The sequence below is a fragment of the Sebastes umbrosus genome, chromosome 16 (genome assembly GCF_015220745.1).
Source record: "Sebastes umbrosus isolate fSebUmb1 chromosome 16, fSebUmb1.pri, whole genome shotgun sequence".
In the NCBI taxonomy this organism is placed as follows: Eukaryota; Metazoa; Chordata; class Actinopteri; order Perciformes; family Sebastidae; genus Sebastes; species Sebastes umbrosus.
The window spans coordinates 20,260,961-20,281,423 of NC_051284.1; the positions used below are offsets into that span (position 1 = coordinate 20,260,961).

The following is a 20,463-nucleotide window of genomic DNA, read 5'->3' on the forward strand; positions in this document are numbered from 1 at the left end:
GGCTATTAACTGAATTACCAAAAACCATACTATATCCTGATACATATTGTTATCATGATATATAATGATGAGGGCTGTCAAAGTTAACACGATAATAACGCAAATTCATTTTAATGCCACTAATTTCTTTAACGCAACTTGCGACTTTTAGGTTGTAGCGGGCTCAGTTTTAATCTAGATTGAAGATATATGACATCATATGGCATCATATGAAACTAGAAAACCTAAGGAATCCATTAGTACCAACGATGTCATACTAGCTTGTCTTGAAGGAGGCTAAATAATGCTCTGAACTTGCGCTTAATTTTGGCGAGGGAAAGCTGTCATGGCCATTTTCAAAAGGGTCCCTTAACCTCTGACCTCAAGATATGTGAATGAAAATGGGTTTCGAGTCTCCCCTTTACAGACATGCCCACTTTATGATAATCACATGCAGTTTTGGGGCAAGTCATAGTCAAGTCAGCACACTGACACACTGACAGCTGTTGTTGCCTGTTGGGCTGCAGTTTGCCATGTTATGATTTGAGCATATCTTTTATGCTAAATGCAGTACCTGTGAGGGTTTCTGGACAATATTTGTCATTGTTTTGTGTTGTTAATTGATTTCCAATAATAAATATATACATACATTTGCATAAAGCAAGCATATTTGCCCACTCTCATGTTGATAAAAGTATTAAATACTTGACAAATCTCCTTTTAAGGTACATTTTAACAGATAAAAAATGCGCGATTTAATTTGCGATTAACCATGTACCATCATGAGATTAATTGTGATTAAATATTTGATTGACAGCCCTAAAAATGACCTATATCATGATACAAGATTTTGGCCATATTGGCCAGCTCTAGCTCATTTTTTAGTCTTTTTTTTCTCCTCTGACTTTTGCATAATCATCCATAATCTTAAGCAGCGACACTATAGATATGACGCCACAACATGTTCCATTCAACAGACCTCTATCTGAAAGATGCTTAAGGCATGGGGCTGGGTGGGTGGGGGCTTCCTCCTCCTCCTCCTCCTCCTCCTCCAAGCTCTTAAGTCACACTCCTGCTCCGACCCATGAGTTACTCACTGAGCTAGCTCCTGCCTCGCTTTTTTCAAATGCTAATGACGAGCAGCGCTGAAAGCCCCAAATTGGGCCATGCAATTCAGCCTGTGGTGTTTGGTGAGGCCCTGCTCATGTTGGAGACCGTGGTCTTTTCCCCTGCCTCCCCCCCCCCCCTCCTCCTGGTCTTTTGTGTGCTGCGGTAATAGGCACAGATGTTCCTCTTGCCTCACACAGGGCCACTTTCCCCTAATCGCCACCTTGTATGCGGACGGCTTTCACCTGCCCCAGCAGCTCTCTCTCTCTCTCTTCCTCTCAACACCCTCCCTTTCTCACCCTCCTTTTTCTTTCCTTCACTCCCCAGACCACTGGAAGAAAGCCTTCCCTGATGTCCCCCCAAATTTGAGACGCTACTTCTCGGGTGCCTGATTGTTTAAACATTGAATTGTGGGGAGACAGAGAAAAGGAAGGCAAGATGGAGGGTGTAAAAAGAAGCAGGGGTTATTTTTTTTGTGATTCAGGAATGGGTTAAAAGAAGGAGATGGGCGAGCCTCTCCTCGCTCCAGCTGGAGAGAATTTGGAACATAATACCCTTGTAGCAGCTCAGCCAAACCTCAATGCTGATGGTGCATTTAGGCTGCCTCCCTCTATTGGGCTAGTGGATTGAGGTGCAAAGGGAGGGAGGAGGGGGGTTTGGGAGGGGAGGTTGTAGCCAGGCTTAAAAATTGGACCGAAGTGCAGTTTGCTTCATGGCCCCTGTGGCGTAGTGTGATTTACAGTCCTGCTTTCAAACTGAGTGTGGAAATGTGTCAAAATTTGGTCTCTGCAGGGACCTCGAAGAAAAAAACATCATATTCCTCTTACTGATGTTTTTCCAGCAAAATAAATTTGATAAGTATCTTAATCACCTTGAAATGAGACCATGGCAGGTGCCGGTGATGTGTAATGGCACATTTGCCATGTTAGAATTCAAAGTAGGTAAAAGACACCTTTTAATAAGGAACTTCTGAAGATCGTATTACATCACATTTTCTTTTCACTCTCCGTCCGTCTTATTCTCACTCTTTGTGACAACCGTTGAGGCCTCACAAACATTTAGGTTTCAAAGGCGTGGGCTTATTTTCACAGCTTAATAGCACTGCCAGTATTTACAGTACAGTAGGTGTGCGCTACATCAAAAATCTGTTTTTATCCTCAGTGAATCTCCAGAAAGAACCAGACATTTCCCCAGTTTGGAAGATGACAGGAGCATTAATGCATCGGCCCGTTCGCACAAAAAGGCGTATGAATGCCACGATACTGCGCAAGGCATTTAGCGTGCAAAAAGAACGCCTTTTAAGCTGTACACCATGTGGTCTGTACTGAGTCCAATGTAAACACATTCATGCTACGCTCGGAACTAGTGACGTAGAATAAAAAGATAGAAAGCCTTCTTATGATGGGTGGGAGGGGAGGTGGATGGGTCCTTAAACCACCCGATTTGACTGTTATCAGGCCATTAAATAGGCATTATCGGTCACTATAAGCACCATAGATGTGGGTCATTAGGGGCCTACATGGTAAAAGTGAAATTTAGCAACACGTTCTAATATGTTGTTTAACTGAAAGAAACGTCATGTTTTGAATACAAACAAAAAGACTTCTTTAGGTTTAGGCAATAAAACTACAACTTCTTTAGGTTTAGGCAACAAAACTACAACTTTTATAGGGTTGGACAATAAAACTACAACTTCTTTAGGTTTAGGCAATAAAACTACAACTTCTTTAGGTTTAGGCAACAAAACTACAACTTCTTTAGGATTAGGCATAAAACTACAACTTCTTTAGGGTTAGGCAACAAAACTACAACTTATTTAGGTTTAGGCAACAAAACTGCAACTTCTTTAGGTTTAGGCAATAAAACTACAACTTCTTTAGGTTTAGGCAATAAAACTACAACTTCTTTAGGTTTAGGAAAACAACAAACACAAAGACAACTACACAATGTTGGTTTCACACGGGATGCGAACTCTGGACAAAACCCTGTGTTTTGTGTCCCATCCATCATCCCCCGTCCTCAAATGGAGTGTGAATGCATAGATAAAGAAGAACCGCAGTTGAACAACCAAGGATTAAATCAATGTATTCTTTTTGGTAGCTTAGTAGTAAGTCTCGGCTTCATACTGTAGTGCTGTTAGGGGAGAGAGGCTTCTAAGAAACGGCAGCTGGAGGCCAAATAATTGATCATTGCTGTGCATGGCACTATTAAAGCAGAAGCAAGAGATTTTAAAATCAATGTCGTTTTTCTGTCCTCCAACACGTATTCATTTAATGCAATATTCAGCCTGTGTCAGGCTGAGGAAGTGATGATTGCTCGGAGAGGAGAGTGAGAGTCTTATTTTTGTTGTTGTTGTGATGTTGCGCGTGGTGCGTCTGACACTTTTGTGATGTATCTTTGACAGTTTTATGGTTCAGCAGCAGAGACCTCTTTATTGCGCGTCGTCTTCGCTGAGTGCATCATACAGTAATCATAACTTAACCACAACTTTGCCCTGTAGCTTGGGTGGGAAAAGGAGGCCGTAACATTGCTTATGACGCAACACGAGACGAGATAAGAGCTCACGGAGGTCATTGATTTAGTTTCTCACACAGACACAGAGCCTCTTTGCTTTTCTCTCAACTAAATCCCAAAACAAACACGAGCCGAAGACTTTTAACTTGCTCAGTTTCATCTGAGCACTGAGATTTTTCTTTTTTTTATCACCATGTTGCCCTGTTTAACCCGACGCTATTGCACTCCCACCTAAAAGGCATCTGACGAATAATGTAGGCTTTACTGAAGTTGATGCACTTACTGTATTCACTAGCTCCCCCACACACACACACACACACACGTGCTATGCCCAGCACATTCAGTGCAGTGTGATTATTCAGCCTTTCGTCAGCTGTTTGATTGCCTCCCTCAAAGGGCAAAGCCCCGCAGTAGCTTGCATGCAGGATAATTAGTGTTGTGATTGTGCTCAATAACCACGGGCGCCTGTCTGCAAGAACCCATAGGCCACTTTGGTCAGTCTGACTTGATGCACACCAAAGGAACTTGCACTCACTGAGCCAATCAAGCGAATTATTGCAGGTTACAAGGGTTTTTGATGATATATTTATGCAGCATATGTATGACAAGACTGCTGATTCTGTTACAGCAACAACAGCCGCACCTTCCATCTGCTGAATAGTCTGATTCACATTCTGCGGAGGCCTGAAACTTCCCAACGTTGTAAATACAAAACGTTGTCATCCGATCACTTTTTCACACGTTCAGTTAATTAGATTTACCTCTCTCGTACAGCGTTTCAGTTTAATTGCAGCTCATTATTTGGGATTGAATTTCATAATTTGGATTGTTGATGCAATTTGTAAGCGTTATCAGAAAACGTGTGCATTTAAGCATCCAGTCTCTGCCTGCAGCTACTTTGACCAAACAGCTTCACTAGATGTGTCTCAATATTTATGTATCCACATAGAAGAAAATCTTCAAAAATGCTGTTTAATAGTCGATTTTTACTGGGGATGTTGAATCATAAATAGTTTCAGTGATATTTTAAAGTATGTCTTATTCAATGTAGGTTTATTATCAATATTCAGTGCATTTTAAAACACCAAAAGTGATGGATATATATAACCTTTATTTAAACTATGAAGTCACACTGAGATTAAAACCTCTTTTACAAGTGAGACCTTGCCAAGACGGGGTCAAATAACATAACATTAACAAGGCAGCATGTTGGTCATGTGTTTGTTATTTAATTGAATCGACTGCAGCTATCAGTGACCACGTCCTTTATTCTGTTTAAAATCATTTAAAGAGATAAGGGTGGCCTGCAGATCATTCCAGGAACATACTTGTTTTGCCAGCTTCTGTGCTGATAGAAGGTTCTTTTAAACTGAAGCCATTTACGTGACCTACGATTATAACTGTTTTGGAGAAAGACAAACTTTTGGCTTTATTAAGTAGGATATTTGCCAGAGATCATCTTCTAGACTAAAATGTACTAGTGTTATAAGCTCCGCAGAGTGAGGGATGATCATCCTACCATCCTGCATAAGGTACAATGACGGGTCCTGAAGCTAGAATTAGTGACATACCTCATGGCTGAGTGATACAGGGGGTCAAGTTTGGACACGGTGAGGCAAACCTGTAAATTGTATTACCAAAATAATCAATCTGAGTCAAGAAAAGGGCAGCAACTAAGTGTTTTCTTGATGCCATGGAAAAACAGGACTTTAGGCTTTACAGAAAACCAAGTGTGAATTTTAATTTCTTTGCAAGATGGTCAATATGGCATTTAAAATGTAGCCTTTTGTCCATCCAAATTCCCAAGTACTGAGTTTGTAATTGTCAACAGACTGAATAGAGACACCATCAAGAGTATTAATAGAAAGGGTTGGAACCTTTGTTCGCCCAGGAGAGAAAATCATAGTTTTAGCTGAGTTTAAAAGCAATTTCAAATCCAAAAGGGCATGGATCAATGATCTAAAGCATAATAAAATAGGTAATCTTTTTGAAGTTTCTGTTTTTTTTCTCTAAATATGAAGAGAAAACAGCGTGTTGTTTGCTTCACAGGGACAAATTTGCATGGCGTGATTAGGTGATCGACATATTTCTCTGACATCCTTGTGTCAGACAGCACATTTGCAAAGTCTTTGCAGGCCGTAATGAATATTGAGTGTTCTATCTCTTTTGCCTTCCAATTAATGAATAGATGTTGGTAATTATTTGACCAATGCCTCTCTCTCATGACACGTCCCATATCCATCACTAAGTTAAAAATAAATTAAAATCAATACAGCCGGCAGACTCTTAGGACAGTGTCAGTGCTTCCTATGGAGGGACCCATGCAGGTCTGAATAACAACTATTGATCCTCCTTGAGGAATATTCTCTTTTATCACCTCCCCTCCTCTACATGCACACACACAAGATAAGTGTTTCTTTTCCCCTCTTTTCTCGTAGTTACGCACATTGGCAGCCGCTGACAAAAACCTCATCTTGTTTGTTCTTATCGCTCCCCATCCCCGCGATAAAGAATGCAAAAAAGATCGGAAAAGTCGAAAACAAAAAAAAGGCAGAGCCGCCGCCGATAAAAGCTGGCAACCGGCTGTGATTTATATTTCAAACGACTCCCTCTCCCGTCCCTCTGCCTCCGTCCCCCGTGTGTGGTAGGTGGCCATTGTGTAAACAGCTCCTTGAAAAACAAATGGCTCCCTAAATCGTTGTAAAGAGACGTGGCAGCTCGATCCGACCGGGGGCCCGGGGAGAGAGGGGACGGGAGATAACGTGTGTCAGCAAACATTGACTGGGCTTTATCACAATGAGGTTTCTGTGTTGGAGGAGCTAAGAGGCAGGCCGGCTAATCGTCCTCCGCAGAGAGCACACATTCCTACAGGTCAGGGCTCAGGGTCGTATGTGTTTGTGTGTGCAGAAGGACTTTTAGTATGTTTATATGCTCTCGCCGATTTGGCGACTCAGAGAAAAAGCTGCAATTTTGTCATTTTTCACTCCACTCAACCCCCCCCCCCCCCCCCTCCCCCCCTCACCGCTCCCGTCTCTACACCGTCGACTAACTTTGTATGCTGTGACCTGCGATAAGCCAGACGGAAAAGCGGTGTTTGCAGTTATGACTGTGATGACTATTTGTTTACCCTTATCTAAACTGTGCGATAAATCACAGACGAAAAGTAACATCTGGCGTGGAAGAGGAGAGAAGCGTTGTGTGTGTTTTTTTCTTCTCGTAGCGGAGGGGTCACTCTCAGCTGCCGGGTTGAGGGAGAGAGTTTACTGCTCAAGGACAGACCAGGGAATTAAGTTTCACACAAGCATGAAGGGGTTTACTCTCTTAACAAATGACATCCGAGGAGAAAGGCACACTAAAAGCACTCAGGGTGATTCCGCTTCAGCTGTGAGGTTAGCCTGAAGGCATCTTTTCATCTCGGTTCATGACTCGGGGAGTTTTTGCCCCTCGTGTCTCTTTAAGTGTTTTCTGCCCTGTTCTTCTAGGGCACCAGTTGTGAACTGTTTCATACCTCAGTGCAATAACACCGTGTCAGTCTCCCCTGCTGGTCCACCAAGATCCACTCAGCTGCAGTTACAAATCCTAACCAACAGATGTCAGCCTTTCCAGTTGATTTCCTTTTAAATGTTGGGGGGAAAAAAACAAAACAGCCTCAAACACAGCACTGAGATTTAGAATTAGCAATGCAGAAGACCCGAGATTTACTTTGATATACATCATGTATGTTAATGTAATTCTTTATTGATCCCCTCAAGGGAAAGTCTCTTTTTGCTTCGCCCCTCTGGGGAGGTCAGAGTGCGGGGTCGGATGCAGCATAACCCCCCCTCCCCATCTCACCCGGAGCTGGTAGGGACCCAGTGTCTCCTTCAATGACACTTCATCAGGGTGAATTCGTCCTGACATGAGGGTTTGAACCCTGGTCATGTGACTGAAAATAGCCTATGGATTACACCACCTTGCCATCATAGATGCAGAGAAATTAAAAAGGGTGTCCTATCCTTGAAAAAAATAATATTGCTATTCACTCTGCAGAGCATAAAGACAGCCGGTTAATCCCGTTTAGCCGTCAGGCCTGTGATAACTTCTGGGGGAATCGCTGCTATCCTTATCGTATTTATCCAGTGATGACAGATTAGTGGGCGTTAAATGCACTTCACATACAGTAGACGCCGCCCCGGATTGGTACAGCGAGTTTCAGGGAAGGGAGGGAGGGCCTCAGACGCACAGCGAGTATCTTTTTTTTTGTTGTTGTCAAAAAAGATGAATGAAAATCCACTCAGTGAGTCGGCTGCATACTGGAACAAGATAATTCTTGGCAATAAGTCTCAAAGTGAGCGCTGTAATAATTTACCAGCGAAGCACACACACACACACACAGATAGACGTGATGTACTCGCTGCATCTGAAACCACTACAGTTTGCAGTATTACCCTTTTTGATGGAGAAATACATCCTACAGTGCGTTCACCATGCACATATTTCAGGGGGGGTTTTGCATGGCAGCTGTTGGTTTTGCAATGCTGCGAGGGTTTAAAAGGTTCTGGCATAGTGCTGCTCTGTGCTTATGCTGTTCAATTACTATGAAAAAAAAGCTGTTGGGATAATGCTCATGAGCTCATACACGCACACTAAGTAGCTGAGTGTGTGGGGTGAGTCTGTTCCTTCCAGGCAAAGGGCTTGTCTGCGAATCTTGGAGGCACAAGGTGGAGACCTCTTCAGATCTGGCTGCTATTAACAGCCTTGTGATCTGCTCATGTTTACCTACTCTCACAACACTGGTACTCGGGGCTGTGTGGAGCATGGGACGCGGGGCCCGGCCTCTTTGAAGTGAAGTTGATCCCTCAGACTACGCTCTTGGTAATTGCACCTTCTCTCTTCTTTCTCTCTCTTCTTCTTCTTTGACCCCCCCTTACCTTCTCTCTTTCTTTTTTTTTTTCTCCCCCGTTTTCTTTCTCACCGAGATGAGATTTGGAGGATGCAGATGGGGAGCTTTTAATGTGATTGTATGCCTCTTCACGTCTCTGCTCTGATCCGAATCAAATAAAATAGTAACAAATAAAATACATACAGTATTTCTAAATGCTCTAAGGTATTTTTTTTTTGCAGTTTCAGTGGGAAAAACATCTCAGTTATAAATGCAATTGCAAGGGATTTTGATGTGAGAGATAGAGCTGCAACGATTAATCGATTAGTTGTCAACAGGGTCTGAAATTAACTTTTTTCACTGCCTGCCACTGTGGCATGTGTGCACTACATGAAGGAATAACATTTTAGATATGATTTCATTGAATGATCAATATATTTTACATAAAAAACATTATGTGCATGGTCAATTACAGTGTTTGAATGACAGGATAGCTTCCGGGGAGCCGTATTTTTCCTGGTTGGGAGGGTAATTGTACACAGTACTGTACTGTACAGCTATTGTCATCTATAGTGGTTGTCTGCATAAAACAAACAATTCAAATTATTATGATTATATAGATATTTGCTCTGATTAAAAAGAAGCTAGAGCCAGTGTTAAGAAGTTAAACAGGTAATAATTCCCTCTCTATTTATATTGCTGTCAAAACATCTCCTTCAAACAACTGGATTTATTCAGGTTTCTCGCCAAAAACTACATTTTACGAGATTACATTTGAACACATCATGATAACATTGTAATTTATCTTTGCCCAATAGTCATTTTTACTGAGCAGAACTTGAACGCCTCATAACAATAACTCAATGGCACCTCCGTTAACGTTACTAGCTCCGTTATTTAGCAGGCTTCTAACAGGTAATGTTACTAGCTCTCCTCCTGTCGGTTTCAACACGGCTTTGTTGTTCACAGTGAAGAAATATCAGGGGAAAAAATAGGGTGCGTCCCCTCAGGTTTAGTAGGAGTAGCGCCACACTTTTGAATGCTTTTTTCCCTCTCTGCCGTGGCTCCGGTCCCAATCAAACTGAAACATGATACAGCATGCGAATGCGTCATTGTGAATGCGTAACTGTCGGAAAGATTTGAGCAGGAATGGATAGTCACAGAGGCATGAGATGCAAAGGAATCGGACAACTAGGAACCGGTTTTCTATTCCCATCCCTGCCGTTTTCCCTGCCTGCCAAAGTGGCGGATGGCCTGAAGATTTTACCTGCCACTGCCAACAATTTACCCGCATTTGGCAGATGGCGGGTGCTAATTTCAGACCCTGGTTGTCAACTATTGAATTAATAACCAACTATTTTGATAATTGTTTTGAGTCATTTTTTCAGGAAAAAAAAGTCTAAATTCTCTGATTCCAGCTTCATAAATGTGAATATTTTCTAGTTTCTTTACTCTTCTATGACAGTAAACTGAATATCTTTGAGTTTTGAGGACATCATCTTAGGCTTTAGGAAACACTGATGGACATTTTTCACCATTTTCATACATTGACCAAACAACTAATCGATTAATCGAGAAAATAATCAACAGATTAATCGGCAATGAAAATAATCGTTAGTTGCTGCCCGAGTGAGAGAGCTTATCTGCGTTTCTTATAGTGTACTCAATCTCCCTCTCTTTTTTTTTTATCTGCCGAAGAGCTTAAAAAACATCATGTCTTTCCTGTATAATTCACTTTACCAGATTCGGATTATCATAATTGAAAAGTGGAAGCAAAGCAACGTGAACAGACGGAGCATAAAATGTCCATGTTAAGCACTAGATGACAAAAAATGCCATTTGTTTGTGCACTCACTGTCTGTCGATAAAGTAGCCATAATGACACTTGATTTGAATTAGTTTTTTTTTTACCAGAGATGTTTACTCCATCCTCTGTCACTGACATGTGCCGTGTTCAGTGGCGTGCGGCGTGGAACACCTGCGTGTTGTTGTAATTACTTTGATTATACCTACTATGGGGTATTACAGCAGTCTGGAGTGAGGGTCCAATTTAACCTGCAGTGAATTTCAATTGTAGCTGAAAACAAGGGAAAAAATTGCTTTCTGGAATATTTGATCAGCGGAGAGGTATTCATATGGTTACACGCTGCGAGTCCCTGTGTGTGTGCGCGTGTTTTTTTTTGTTAGTGTGTGAATATAATAAGCATGAGGGATGCATATTGGACTGTGAAGTTCAAGGTTTGTACTTTTCCTTTGCTTTTGATCAGTTTGCCGTGATGGGTATTGGTCTGCATCCAGACATATGACAGTCCAGGGGGCCTCATCGGTGAAGCCTGCTCTCCCAAAAGATGCCAGGTGCCTGATTCGGAACAAATGCTCACAAACAGAAACACAAACACACCAGAGGGACCCCGTTTGTGTGTGCGTGTGTGTGTGTGTGCATGTGTGTGTATTCCTCTCTTTGACGAGGAGAAGGGTGAGGATGGCAGGTATTGAACAGCGTTGAAGTAGAACGAGCAGCCATGGGCATCTCCCGGTTCATGACGCTAGTCAGAAAACTGACAAACCAAAGCTGCTTTTTATTCTGCAGCTACAATGTAAATGGAGCTCCCTGCTGCCCCTCATGCAATCACCCCAGACCCACTAACTGTACAGACAGTGGTTTGGATCCCCTCTCTTTCTCTTTTCCTGTCTGTCTCTATATATCCGTCCCTCCCTGTCTCTCTCTCTCTCTCTCCTCTGCTCCCCCTTGTCTAGTTAGAGGGCAGATATACCTTTCTTGCCAGACAAGAGAAACCTATACTTTATCACTGCCACATATGGGGAAAGGTATTTTTTCCCAAAGGGAAAACTGGCGTGCAATTATAATGTTCTAGCTGCCCCAAACATCCTTCAGAAAATATATAGCATCCTGTTTTTGACTTACATGAGTTTATGATCTCTTACATGGCACCACAGTGTTGCACGTCTACTGCGGGTGTTTCCCTTTACGTGTAGCACTACGGCTATTTAAATTGACCTCCAGTTTTTTTTTTTTTTTTTTTTTTCTTCCACCAGCTGTGAAAAGTTTAAAGACAAAAAGCAGCGCTTCGCAATGACAGTCAGAATAAGTGCGTTGCCAGGGACAAGATGGATAGAAAACAGCTCTTGTAATTAAAAATATTTCACTTCTAAACAGTGTTTTACTTTCATGTGTTTTACCCACATAAATATTCTCACAGAGATGGTGCAAACACACCTGTGATTAGTTGTAGCAAGAGTGCGGACAAATAAATTGAACGAGTAAATGCGCAAAATTACAGATGACAGCACTTTGAGACGTCTGGAAGCAGTTTGTAAAACCGTGCACAGTGCTGCAGTGTGCCCGTCATACTAGCCGTGTCTCTACCATCAGAGTGGTAAAGTGGGACAGATGTTGAGGGTTAGAGAGAGGCCCTTGTGGGATATGGAGAATGATGGTTTGGCAGGGAGTGCGGGACAATAAAGGGAGGAGACCGGGGCTTCTCCTTTCACTACACCTGACCCGATCCTGCCCCGGGACCTGTTCATTTGAAACGAAAGAAAAGGTGCCCTTTTGTCAACTAATTTACATTTACATACATACAACAAGGATTCCCCCCAATATGCCTCACGAGAATGAAGCGCTGGTGAAACCAAGCAGGAGTGTGGGTTTCAAACATTAAAGAGGCGTTGCGTAGAATAACATCCCCCCAGAAAGATGGGAGTGGAGAGCTTCAAAGTGAGAAGACATAAAAGTGCATTCTGAAGTGTCCACTTATCAATTCCCGATTCATTGAGGGATTGGATCAATAACTGTCCTCCTGAATTTCAGGACAAGCCTTTGAAGTAAGCAGCGGGGTTACAGTAGGCTCCTCCAGACTTTATAAACCAGGTATCAAACTTCACAGGTTTTTTATATTCCCTTCAGTCCTCCAAACATATCTAATAAATGCAACACCAGTTACTTCGGTTTGGGAGTCTCAGTTTCAAATTTCAATGAATTCATAGTTATAGAAACAAACGCTGTAGGTGCTGTATAACTTTTTTTTTTAGAATAAAATAGCGTCCTGTTTCTTTGGAGGAAAGGCACTGTTTTGTCAGATTGGTATTCAAGTTATCGCCGGATGCTGCATAATTGTAGGCTGCAGCTGCCAGAGCACAGCAGCAGACCTTCCATTGGGTTTTACATTTTATGAGAGTTTACATACGCTATGTCTCTTCAAGTGGAAAATTGTTTTCTGCGTGATGCCAACAGGTGGACTCATTAGAGAGTCAACATAATCATGGCAATCATTCCTCTCTGCAATTAGAAATATTGATCATTTACATATTATCCCAAGCCACGGTTGGGTTTATTGTTCTACTCGCTCCGTGTCTCTAAAGCCAAACATCTGTAGTACGCAGCATCAGGACTGATGTTGTCGGACTCGAACTGTGCTTAGTCTTAGTTTGAAAATTTTAATATAAAAAGGAAGAGCGTTGGGCTATATTTAATTCATGCCTCTAAAAATTCATTTTAGAACCGTTTTGTCTTTAAGAAATAGTCCAAATGATAACTGTCCACATTGTCTATGGAAAGAAACATAGCAGCTGATTTTTACATATGATATTTTCAACATGTTTCTCACTCCCAACTCGTTAATTAATACGACAGCTTGGTCAGTGCTATGACACTCTAGGTGTCCCTCTAGCGTCAGTTTTGCGTTACATTTATGCACGTTTTTTTCAAAATAAGCTTCTTTTTTCACAGGAAATTACACAGTTAAGTTCAGGAAAAGATTGTGATTTGGTTTCAAATAAGTACGTTTGTTATGGAGTTACGTAGGCTACATTATGTACGCAGCGTAATAACGTTACGTAGTGGTACGTAACTTAAAATAAGTAAACGTTGACTTTTGGTTTCACACAGGACACAAACACGAGTTTCCTAGGTGAAAGTCCTGTGTTTTTTGGACCCAACCGTCCACATTGACCTCCTCCCTACGCACACTTTTTTACTACCTCATTTAATTTAATTTTAGAAAAGAAATTGTAACTTGCACACTGTGCTATTGTATACACTGTAGTATGCCATTGCACACTGTGCTACTGTACACTTTGCTGAGTGGTAATGTGTCACATTGTGTAGGTGCACATGCATTTTAGCAAATCAGTTTTACCGAATAATGTTTCAGCATTAAGGTCTACCACAGCTGGAAGAAAATGACAGACTTTCTTCCACAGCAGTCTTACAATCAACAGCTATAAGTGGTCGTAGCAACGCCAATTACATCAGGTCTCCTGCACTGTGCCCGTAATGAGTCTCCATAGCATCTATGCTATATGATATCACAACACACAGTGGAGATTCATTTAATTTTCAACCAAACTGTTTTTGTACCATTAATTGTCTGTATGAGCTTCAATAAATCAGATTTAAACAAGATCAGTCCAGTTTCAGCTTCCAGTCCAACAAAGTAAAAATCAGCTAGTGATCAGATAAAACTGTAGGTTACTTTGCTCCAATGATCGCCAAATACTGTACCTACTGTATATATCAGCGGCAGATGTGATGGAGCCAGGTCCTCGTAAATGTGGACGAGTGTTCCCAAATTTGAGAAATATGTAATTGGCTATGTGAAACGATCAGGATACTGCGGTGGCAAGTCCGTGTCTGCTAACCGTGTTAACTGATGAATTTGTGTTGAACTTTAAGCCGAATGCATCTGTGGTTGCTCATAGTAACTTACATAAATGGTTGGCGTAGAAACCCTTATAAACACAGATAAGTAGCCTATATTAAAATTGATTAAAGTAAGATTTAAGGTTTTTATGAGGACACAGCTGCCGTCACCACGAGCAAGAGTCACCAGTTAACACGGTTAAAAGCCACTTTGTACGTGTTCAGTTTGTGATTTCAACTGAGTGATGTTTACTCTGCGGTCATTAGGTTAGGTTCACAACGTTGCGTAGAAAGTAAAGGTAAAAGTAGAAAATTGTACACTTCTTAGGACATCTTGCATTCAAACATAGCGCATATTCTAGGGAGGCGCCACCGCAGCAATGGCAACTTGTTTACTTCCCTTTACTTCCCCGGATTTTTGTATAGCGACCTAAATTTGGGAGGAAAAAAGCAGAAATGGACCAAATGAAAGAAATTTGGTAAACTCAAGGTCAATAGATAACCAATTTAAGATTGGCATTCACAGTAATGGTGAAATCTCTCTGAATCCTCAGTATGCATCCAACAACCGCCTGTGTATGTCTTTTCCCCTGTGCACACCTTTCAATTGATTTATAGTCATCATCAAATACTAGTACATTTGTCAGTATTCATTCATTCATTTATAAATTATTAAGAAAATAAATGACAGGAATGCAGATCCATGTGTATTCCTGCTACTAGTAGATGGTTAAGTGAAACGATAGTGGCCTTTATCTACAACATAGTTCAGTGTGAGGTAACCAGGTCTAACGTGATCTGTCCTGCAGAGCACAATTGTGGTCCGGACAGCCAAGGGTCGAGTTTCCACGTCCACTTCCACCGTTCCCGTCTTCCAACCCCAAACGGCTCGCAGCTGTTGGCCGAAGCTAAAAGGTTGGCTCGGGGCATTTTAGTTCACTGCACTTTGTTGTCTACCTCTCACTTTGTGAACCAAACCGCTCTGGCCTGGCCTCCCAGGTCAACCACAACATTGACTCGCTCCCAGCTTGTCAACGTGTCAGGGTGCATGCAGGCGTGCTGGAGAGGATGGAAGGGCCGAGGCGGGGAGAGAGACAGACACATGAAAGGCTTGCATGTTGTGAAGATGGAGGTTGAAGATGGCCCTCTGAAACATTGTTCACATTATGCTCTGCCTAAAGGAAAAAAAGGCAGTGCAGTGGAAATGAAGTGACCCCTCTGGACCTGCTGCCATGTGACATCTTTGTTTTCCAAGCCAACCAACATGTAGCTTCAACCTACTCCAGCAGCATGAATCACATTTCCTCCCTTAATCTATTTTTGTTTATTGCTTTGGCTTGAAAATGAATTAATTACAGCGCCATACATACTTGACACCTATGGATCATCATGTAAATGCTCCCACAGCAGCTATGCGAGTGCTGCATTTTATAGCAACCCTTGTATAATCTCTACATGTCTCAGCAGACACGTTAAAGCTGTTCTCACAACAAGTCCCGTCATTCTTCTGCAACCGAAAACATTTTCAGCGTCACATCACATTAGATCAGCGAGCAAAAAAGAGACGCCGCACACTAAAAACATTCCCTTTTTTTAACTCTTCTCTTGTTGTGTCACGTAACATTTAAAGAGGATTTTCACCACAGGGAAACAAATCAGTCTTTTTTTGAACAGGTCTGTGCTATAATCAGTTCTCGCCTCTCATTTACACCACAGTCACACGCAGCACTAACAGATGTTGTCCTGGCCAGTAGGGACAGATGCACTGGTGGACGTAACCAGTGTGTCCCCTATTTCCATACAGTTTAAGTCACTGTCCAAACAGGATTAGCGCCAGCTTCCAAGTGTCAAAGCAATTACAACAATGACATCAGCGTGGTTTGGGGGGTTATGGCTGATAGAGTGTAAATGTCTGTGGAGATGAACGCCTACCGGCTCTCAGTTGTCACCGCCCACTCTCCTCTTCCATCTGCTCCCTTTTTCTGATGCGTCAGATTGTGCATTTTTTTTGACAAAAGATGCACCGGTCCATCAGAGTCATGGGAGTTTGAGCTGCTGGGTTGATTAAAAGTGGCCGTTGGTCATATTTAGTGCTTTATGTCCAGAACTGCAAATGTATTTTTATGGTAACAGTTTTCTTATCTGATTCAGGAGACAAATAGACCCTTGCAATAAACAAATGATGTCTGATGCAATCAAACGCTTGCAGTATTTATCAGTGCTGTCAAAGTTAATGCGATAATAACGCATTTACACAAATTAATTTTAACGCCACTAATTTCTTGAACGCAATTTGTGATTATTAGGTTGTAACGGACTCGGTTTAAAAGATAGAGTGAATTCTGGTATCATATGAAACTAGAATTCATTGGTACCAAGCATGTCACTCTAGCTTGTCGCGAAGGAGGTTAAATAACGCTCCAAACTTGCGTCAAATTTTGGTGAGGAAAAACTGGCATGGCCATTTTCAAAGGCGTCCCTTGACCTCTGACCTCAATATATGTGAATGTAAATGGGTTCTCTGGGTACCCACGAGTCTCCCCTTTACAGACATGCCCACTTTATGATAATCACATGCAGTTTGGGGCAAGTCATAGTCAAGTCAGCACACTGACACACTGACAGCTGTTGTTGCCTGTTGGGCTTGAGTTTGCCATGTTATGATTTGAGCATTTTTTTTATACTAAATGCAGTACCTGTGAGGGTTTCTGGACAATATTTGTCATTGTTTTGTGTTGTTAATTGATTTCCAGTAATACATATATACATACATTGGTATAAAGCAAGCATATCTGCCCACTCCCATGTTGATAACAGTATTAAATACTTGACAAATCTCCCTTTAAAGTATATTTTGATAATTTTTAGATAAAAAATGTGCGATTAATTTGCGATTAATCACGATTAAATATTTTAATCGATTGACAGCCCTAGTATTTATGTATAAAGGTAATAAAATGGTCAGTAAGTAGTGAAAAATAGCCTTTTCTAAAGAGGAGAAAAACAATTAACAATGTAAACATGTGGTGCATATCCATCAGAGGAGAACACTGCTATGGATCTACAGTATATAATGCTATCAGAAACTGCAGAATAGGCCTTTTCTCTCCTCTATGCTAATCTAACATACTTCCTTGATATATTCTGTGGGGGAAGTAAGTTCATCACTCGATGAAAAATGAATTGATGAAAAAATTTACCTTGAGTGTCCCGGACAAATACATCCATAAGCCACTTACGTAGATAAGCTAAGTGGCAAACCGTACTCACTCCTTTTAATATGCCTCGCTGGTGCTCAGAGAAAGAGGGAAAGCAGTACAGATATGACGTACCCTCTTGCTCCCCTTCATTAATCTTAATAAAACAATTGACCCCTGAATAGCTTATTCCTGCCCTGGACCATTAGGCTGCATGACCGAGGCTTTAAATATTAAGCAGGCTTTGTAAAATTTGATAAAATGTTTAGTAAATGGCATAAGGCACGGTGCACTCATGGGCTTTTTTTCTCTTACCCTTGTGTTGTTAATGATGGATATGTTTTTATACGACAGAATGCTGTTTTAAGCAGCATTGTGGTATTGATATTTGCCTTCAGCTTGCATGATTTAAGAAGGCAGATCCATCAGGCTTTTACCTCCTCTAACTAGTCTGACATAATCTCGCAGGGAATTTAAAAAGACAGTGACCACGAGAGCTTCGCTCACTGCCTGCGAGGATGCTACGCCATTTCTCGTCTGTGTAATGCTGCAGTATTTTTGCCCCTTTGCCCCCTCGGACTGAGGCGATGGAGCCGAGTACACCACACAATATACAGTAATTTGTCTCTGATTAAAATTTCTGCTGAGCTTTGAAGCCCATACTGGTGTTCTGTGCTGAAGTGGTCTTCCTCGTCTGGTAAAAATTGAAAGCCTTTTCATCTCAGAGGGCTTAAGGGGTCAAAGGAGCACCAAATAACCCTCCCTGTTGTGTTTCTTTTTTTTCCCCTCAGAAGCTCGTAACAAACTGCACCTTTGTCGAACGCAGCCTCTGTCAGGCCGGGGCTGGGGGGGACTGCCCTCGGGTTCAGGCTTTGGAGACCCTGTCAGTTTCAAAACGGGGTCTGCTTTATTTCACCCTCTGACCCCAGGCCCGAAAAGAGCCACGCAGGAAAAACAGAGAGATATATGATACATCAAGGCCTAGTGAAACTCCACGGCTGGGAAATGAGGGAGCTGCAAACTGCAGAGTGAGCAGAAAATGAAGGAGCTTATTGTAGGGGGATTTTTAACACCACAATTCCTATTTGGGGGTGAATCAAGGTTGCTATATTGTCAAATTGAAACCCAGAAGTTTTGCTTTTTGATTTTATAGTGTTGCAATACATCTACTCTGTAAATAACCTGATGGGAAAGTGAGATCTGTCACAAGCTTTGCATATCATTTGCACCTTCCCTACTTCCAATCATTTACAAACAAACAAATAGATAACACTGAAACAGAAATGAGGTAAATTCATTAAACACACTGGGGAACGGAGTGGCGTCCAATTTTCTTAAAGTGTAAATTTAAAGATAATGAAGTGCAACATTTGATTTGAAGCACAAAAAAAAGAGAATACTTGTTTGTAGCTTAATTGAGATTGACAAAACCATTACATGTAAGATTTTCTATTGTCTGGGAGAAATTGAAATCCATGGATAAATTCTCAAGTTTGACGCATCTGCATTAAATGAATGAAATTGATTGACTTGGAGATGTTGCTGCATAGCCAATCAATCTAAAGAGGGACAACGCAGGGGGCGTCCGTGGGGATGCGGAGAGGAAGGGCCTCCTATTGTTTTGGGGCCCGATGTCAGCCAGTCCTTGACCTTGGGGGGGTCCAGGCCTCCGCACTCAGGCCTGGGTGAGAACGCTGGGATGAGGGCTCCGATGCTCAATATGGGAGAGCCGGGGCTTTCAAGCTCAGGGTCACAGGGTCAGCATCAATGCTCAGGAGTATTAATGAGTGACCTTCGGAAAATGGTGGAGGAGGACGGAGGGATGGAGGGAGGAGGTGGAGAAAAAAATGAAGGAAGGGGTGGGCGGGGTGAGTGGCAGAGAGAAAACTGTAAAGCCCTGAGAGAATGGAGGCTGAGACCTGTTTCTCCAAGATAACAGAGATTGGCCTATGAAAATGCATCCATCACAAGGCCACTAAGCCGGAGCCTTCTTTTGTGTGTCCATGTCGGCTGAGAGCGAGGGCTGATGGGGAGGAGGAGGATGGGATGGGGAGAGGGAGTGGGAGTGGGAGGGGGGTCAATCTGTGGAGATGGAAACAGGGGTTAGGGGAGGGGATGACGGGGGGAGAAAGGGTAAGGGAGGGAAGGGTCGCTCAGGCCAGCCTGGCGTGGACAAGTGAAGTGGGAACGCTCCATTGCTTATTCAACAGGGAGCAGATCTCTAAGAAGATAGAGGCCCACCAATCTTTTGAATGGGGGGGGGAGCAGCAGCCAAACGCGCAGGAGATTTCTAATTTCGTCAGCGAGCTCTCGGCTGAGGGGTTTGTGACAGAGCGGTCTGGAGGAGCAGGAAGAGCTATTAATGCTTTTAAGGTTAAAGGCTTGGGTACTTCTCTTTCAATAAGAGTATGTTCTGAGGGAAATATTAGCATCAAGTGCATGTAACAGTTAACCTGCTTTTGTCCTTGCCAGTGAGTCGGTTATTTTTTTTTTTTATAAGAGACAACTCCTAAAACGTTGGTTTGGAATTTGTTTCAAATAATTTATTTTTTATGCCTCAGTTACATAGACTGTGTATAAGAAGTGGACGTAGTCACAGTGCTGTCACCCATTGGTTTGTGGACTGGCATTATGAAGCCTTTGAGGCCGTCGCCATCTTGGTTTTTTGCAACCAGAAGTGAGGGTGGAGCTAAATACGACCGAATGCTGAATAAGACATTTTTAGGAGAACAAAATGATACAAGTAGGGGATAATGTACAGCGAGCCGGTCATTGTTGTGAAATAAATGCTGACAGGGCAATGAGAGACCCTGAAGGAGTTTATTTCACAACAATGACCCTCTAGTTGTGTATTATCCCGCATATTACATGGCTACTTACTTAAGAAATCAATAATTTGACACAAAAACGGTCCGCCAGAGTTCAACATCAGAACTTCGCCCATAGCAACGGTCTGTTATACATAGCAACAGTCTGCTATAAAGAAATAACAGGCCTTAGAAGCGCCATGATTGACCATTCAGAATCAAGTATTCAACAAAGCCGTGTAATAATTAACTTTAATGAACTGAAAACACACTGTGAAAAGGTTAAAGTTGTAAGATGAAAACCCGGACTCCCAGACCGGACGATGTCGTGGTAGC

The 20,463-nt window shown here is 42.2% G+C and overlaps 1 long non-coding RNA gene across 1 annotated transcript; it reads left to right on the plus strand.

The window, feature by feature from the left end:
- The first annotated feature begins 10,231 nt into the window (after positions 1 to 10,231).
- LOC119475030 lies at positions 10,232 to 12,512 on the plus strand. The gene is made up of 3 exons (XR_005203714.1): positions 10,232 to 10,643; positions 11,794 to 11,796; positions 12,446 to 12,512. It is a non-coding gene; the product is annotated as an uncharacterized LOC119475030 (long non-coding RNA).
- Positions 12,513 to 20,463: the final 7,951 nt, after the last annotated feature.